At 29.5% G+C, this 6,407-nt stretch overlaps 1 long non-coding RNA gene across 1 annotated transcript; it reads right to left on the minus strand.

Annotated features, from left to right (window-relative positions):
- Positions 1–2,467: 2,467 nt before the first annotated feature.
- Positions 2,468–3,194, minus strand: LOC108478700 (uncharacterized). The gene is made up of 2 exons (XR_001870330.2): positions 3,039–3,194; positions 2,468–2,796 (listed from the first exon to the last, which is right to left on the minus strand). It is a non-coding gene; the product is annotated as an uncharacterized LOC108478700 (long non-coding RNA).
- Between the last annotated feature and the right edge of the window lie 3,213 nt (positions 3,195–6,407).

Below are 6,407 nucleotides of genomic sequence, written 5' to 3' on the forward strand. Positions count from 1 at the left end.
TCGTTGAATGAACAACATCAACAGCAGCAGTACTTAACCATTGAGTTGGGGATTAGCCTGCAATGCATGAAAAGTTTGAAGTAATCCATCGACAGCCGTGTGATTTATCCATAACAATATTAAATTCTGTATTCAATGATCAAAATCCAATTCCTAGCTGTATCGGCTCTACAATCAAGGTAGTTGAAGGCATGAATAATATTTTAGCAGGCAAGGAAAACAAAAAACCTAGTTGGGACCCAAAAATTATTATTTGTATTTACAATGACCATGAGTCGTTATCGTTATTTAAAAAAGATAATATAAGATTAGTACACTTTGATCACTTTTCTTCTTTGTTTAAAACGATCAAGTTTTGCAATGAATCCAAGCATATAGGACAGTGAGTGTAATGCAATTCCATCTTAATTTGGACCAACTCACGAGAAGCTAAGGACCACCGACCTGTATGAAATGATGGCAGCTTTGGGTGTTTGTTGGGCATGGTCCCGCCAATAAGAGTTTTGTTTGTCTCATGCATGGTAATTTTCTAAGCAACCAAACAGGCACTCTTCATAATTCTCTCTTGATTTGAGTTTAAATTCCATTGACGACAATAATAATTGAAGAAAAGACACCTCCCCATTTCCAACCAGAAGATAGGTTTACAGCTATAAGCTCCCATTGTTTGAAAGAGAAAGGTAAGACTACTCATTTATTCTTATCAAGCCACTTATGTAGGCATAAATTACTTGTATTACCTTAGTTTAAACTTGGACACCCCTTTTCCTACAAATAATGTTTTTCTATATCTAAAGGTCAATTTTGTTTTTTGAGCATGCTTTATTTATTATTGCTACTATTATTAGAGTGTAGTTCACTCACTTTTACTAATTTATTTTAAATAAAAATAAACTTATATTTATTAACTTGAAAATAAATTATATTAATAATTAATTTACTCATATATTATAAATATATATATGCGCGATTATATATGATTTTTAATATTCATTTTAGGAAAATATAAATATGTGCTTCTTAAAATTTAAATTTTACTTATTCATTCGTACACTCAATTTTTTAATTATTGAAAATTGAATTTCATATATAATATATATAAAATATTTCTTTCTTTAAAAATAAATGAGAAAGCTATTAAAGATATTATTGAAATCATATAGATTAATTTATTAATTTAGTTACCAATTGTGTATTTCTTTTCTTTTGAATAAGCATCACACAAGAAAAAAAATTAATCCATCTATACAGGTCCATTCTTGATATTTTTGTGGCTCTAGGCAAAATAATAAAATATGGATTTAGGTTCTTAAAAAAATGGGAAAAAAATTGGAGAATTTTTTTTTAAATTCCTTAAAAGTTGGTAAAAATAAACTTTTTGGGCCCTTGAAAGCTAATTTTTTTTTTTTGGAACTCTTAAAAGTTGATAAATTTTTTTTGACTTTTTAAAGTTAAAAAAAGAATTTTTTGAATATTTTTCAGCTTTGGGCCCTGGGCGGCCGCACCTCCAGACAACCCCTAGAGTCGGGCCTGCATATATATAATCCTTAAAAAGTCAATTTATTTTATTAGAAGTAATTTTAAAACAACTGATATTTTAATTACTTTATTTTGTTTTTAATTGACTTACCTCTTAGGTTTATAAGATTTAACAAAGATAATAAATTTTCATGTGATATCAATTACATAATATATATATATATATATAAATAAAACATGTAATAAACTTAACAATAAGTAAGGTGAAGCAGAATTTAGGCTTTGAATTTTAAAGCATGACCACGACTCATATCTAAATTTTTCATCAATTCTTCTGATTTAAACAAGTAACTAAAATGAAATATTGAAATACATTTACCAATATATGTAATATTTAAACAAGTAATTTGTAAATCAAATTAAATACATTTACTAATAATATTTTCTTTATCACATTGAAATATTGATATTAAATATATGATTTATTTATTTTATTTAATCAGTTGTTTTTATTCTAATCAATAATTTTTACTTGTATTTACAATGAATTATTTCTTAATATTTGGTTGTTATTTAATTAGAGGTATTTTATAATATTTAATTATTTTTAAAAATATAACAATAATTAAATATTAAGTACAGTAGGGCAAAAGGTAGTATAAATTTAAAATTCAACCATCTAAATATAATTGCCAATTACATAATTGATTCAATAACAAATTTGTGTGAGTATCAAGTTGATTTGCATGAATTTTATGGTTTGATTCTTATATTTATAAACCTTTTTTCCTTCTTCATTGTAATGTACTTATTCATTTGTATAAAAAAACCATTTAAAGAAAAATTCGGCATTAATCTGAAAAGTGGGACCTTTGTGGATAGAATCTTATCATGTATCTCTATTATGTTTTATATGAAAATTGTATACTATTATTTTACCTCTTAATTGAATTGATATCATAAGTTAATCGTACATCAACTTCACTGATAAATAATAAAAAAAACTTATTATTTTACAAAATAATAAATATTAATACAATGATAAATGTAAGGCCCAATTTTAGCACGGGGCCCAATAAACAACAGTCTAGAATTACAAAGCCCAGTTACAACCAAACTTAAAACCCAAAATATACAAAGTAGCCCAACAGGCCCAAAACACAACCCTAGCCCAAACTAAAACCCAAAACAGAAAATAAGGAAGCAGCACGCCCTTTTGACCAGCGCCGCATGTTCGTCGGCCGCCCTACATCCCGCTCTTCCACGTTTGCACCCACGTACCACATCAGTGCCCACGTCCACAATGCCACCCACAACCTGTAATAGTTGAAAATCAGTTGTATAAAGGGCTATAAAAGCCTCATGAAATTATTGTTTTGGGGAGATTTTTTTGGATAAAAATACGCACAATCAATAGAGAAGAAGAGAAAACAATTTTAAAGGTGGTTTCTAGCTTTCGTTTTTTTGTTTCCTCTTTTTTTGTTTTTTTTTTCTTTCATTTTCTTCACTTTCTTTTTCTATACCTACGAAAATCAAAAAAGGAAAAGAGAAAGACTTACCTGAACTCGCGGTCATGGCACTGGAGAGTCCTTCTCCGTCGTCGGGATTAGGCTCAAAAATGGGGTGGTCGGGATTTGGTTCTTTTTAAGAAGAGAAAGAAACTTTGTTTTTTAAAGAAGAAAAATGGAAATGATAGTTTAAACCAAATTTGAAACGTCGTCGTTTCAGAAAGGGAAGAGCTGTTCATTTTGGAATTGGGATATTTTCGCGAATGGTCCCTCTTCTTCGCAATGGTATTTGATTGAGTTCCTTTTCTTTTTTAATTTTGACCCTATTTTTTATTTTAATTGCATTTTGATCCTCCCTCAAGTTGTGCGTTTGGAGAGAAAGGGATATTTTCAGGAATAGTCCCTCCTCTTTATTCGTACTTGTGATTTAATCCTTTTCTTATTTATTTATTTTTGATTTTCCCCAAAATCCAATTTTAGGTTTTGTTTTAGTCCTTTTTCATTATTTTTGTTGTTTCATTTTCAAATTAATTAATTATTTGTAATATTATTAGTTATATTTTTCATTATTATTTATTTTTCATTATTACTTCTATTATTATTATCATCATACTATTAAATTAATTTACTTAATATTCAGTATTTATTCGCTTGATTATTTATTTATCATTCGTATAGAGATTTGTTTTATTTTCATCCCTTTTGCAAATTTGTATTTTATTTACTTATTTCAAATTTTTATGTAGTATTGATTTCAAGCAATTTTATTTTATTATTTTGATATTTCATATTTTAAATAGTTTTATCTTGATTGAGTTTTATATATTATTACTTCAAATTATCTTATATATTATTCATTTTATATCGTTTTATATAATGTTTTATTTTATATCAGTACAAGTTATTTCATATATTGTTTATTTTGAGTTTATTTTATATATTATTTATTTTAAACTTATATATATTATTTTAAATTTTGTGATATACCGTCTATTTTTATTCATTTTGTATTTTGTATTATAAATTCATTTATTATTATTTTTAAATTATTTTTACATTCTATTTCGACTTGCTTTGTTTTTAAATTGTTATAGATGTCTTTTAATTCATTTGTCTTTGATTATTGATGTTAGCTTCTTAAATAATATATATGATGTGTTTATTGTCATTTTGTGTTCTATAAGCTATTTATCTATATTTTCATATTGTCGTTTCTCATCAATGTTTTTATGCATCGTTTTAATATTGTATCAATTTTCTCTCAAATCCAAAAAAAAAAATTTTAAAAATAATAAGGCAATACTCGATATTTGGGATCTTTGAGAAGATTGTGCCCTAACTTGCTAGGTTCCAATTTTCCTCGTTGAATCTAAATAACCGAATACCCTTCTTCAATCCAAACGTATAAGTTTCAAATAAAAGCTTATTCTTGGGAATTTGAAGTGTTGTGTCCTAACTCACTGGATATGACGTTTCGTTATCTCGAGATAAGGATTTTTAAAAATAAAGGCAATATTCTACGTTTGGAATTTTGAGAAATTATGCCCTAACTTACTGGGCTCCGATTTTTCATTTGACCCAAATAATTGAATATCTTTTTTTAAACTTAAGTGCATGAGTTTTAAAAATCAAAAGACAAACTTAGTTTCGGGGATTTGAAATGTCGTATCCTAACTCACTGGGTGTGACTTTTATTTCTTCGAGATAAGAGGGTCTTAGCATCCAATTTGATTTATTCAAATGTTCTTTTAAATAAGAGGATCGTATTTTAAAATCTTTTCAAATTTTCGATGTTAGGACATTAATTAATCAATTAGGTATCAATTTTGGGCGTTACGAGGGTGCTAACCCTTCCTTGTACGTAACCGGCTCCCAGACCCGTTTTTTAGTTTTGAAGACCAAAATCATTGTTTTAATAAATAAAAAATGTTTTATTAAAATGATCGATCTCAATGTGATCCGATCACACTTCGAAAAAAGATTGGTAGCAACTCCATTTTCGTTTTTAAGCCGACTCCCTTTTTTTTAAATAAAAAAATAGTTTCGACAGCTTGACTTCTCCTCTGGGGACATCAAGAGAGTCAAGCTGTAAATTGATTAATTTCTGTCCTGTTGTCAAAAATTAAAAATCAGATTTGAAATTCTACGATCCTTTTATTACATTTGTTTGTGTCATCTTATATGTTTGTTGTGGTTCGAGTCCTTTAGAGTCCTTTCACATCATATTGCATAACAATTGCATGGTTTTACCCCTTTTAAGTGGAAGTGAGAAGCTACTCCTTCGTGAGGTTTTCACCACCGTGCAGGATAGTGGATCGCTTTCAGGATACATCCGTACCTATGTCTTTGTGAGATTTTCATCTTCGTGCAGCCATAGGGAACTGTATTCCCTTAAACTGAACTCGGTCCATATAAGCCTATAATGGGTGAGGATTGAGGAATTTGCCGGTTCGGGTACCACTACTTTAGAACCAAACTGTATGTAAAAAGCCCTAAGAGCTTAACCTACATATAACTACGCCAAACCCTAGCAGTCACCCAGATAGGTGCTTGATTATTTTTCATTTGCTTTGAATTTTATTTTTGGTATATGATACTGACTTGTTGTGTTTTATTTTGGCTATGATTGCATGTCATTTCATTTTAAAGAGGTGTCGATTCACGTTCAATTACTAATTTAGAAAGCTTATTATGGAGAACAAATTTCTTGATAAAGTGAAAAATAATGCAGCTGTCCGTATATGGTCAAAGAAAATGTAATTAGAGAAAGGAGATAACCTAGCTGAGGGGTATACATCAAAATTATGGGATTACACCTGTATTAGTGTGACGTAAAATAATCTTCAGGAATTAAAAGAGATATGAGACCAGTGGGATGAAGAGACTAAGCAGTTTTTTTATTGTAATTATGAGGATTTGTCTTACCTACTTGACATCAAGGTAGACGAGCATTTATTTCGGCCCCCTCGCTCAGTATTGGAATCCTACCTATAGTTGTTTTACCTTTGGGAGGGTAGATTTGGTTCCTACTGTAGAAGAATATACAGCTTTAAGGTAGATTTGGTTCCTACTGTAGAAGAATATACAGCTTTACTTCATTATCCGAAGATCTAAGCCAATAAGGCCTATTCGAGAGCCGCTTATGTCCCGACCTTTTGGAAGAAATTGATGAATATTACAGGGATGAGTGAACAGTGGATTACAGCAAGGGTCAAGCAAAAAGGTGAGTGTAAGTGCATCCCATGGAGAAATTTGAGGGATTTGATTCTAGTGCATCCTGATATGAAGAAGAGAGTCGACGTTTTTGCTTTGAGCATCAATGGGTTAATTATTTTCCCTTGGTCGAGACATTTAGATATTTGAATGCATGCAGAAGAGCTGGCGAGGGCAGATTTATAGGGTGTGCGCAGTTATTGTTAG

Source organism: Gossypium arboreum, chromosome 12, assembly GCF_025698485.1.
Source record: "Gossypium arboreum isolate Shixiya-1 chromosome 12, ASM2569848v2, whole genome shotgun sequence".
Taxonomy (NCBI): Eukaryota; Viridiplantae; Streptophyta; class Magnoliopsida; order Malvales; family Malvaceae; genus Gossypium; species Gossypium arboreum.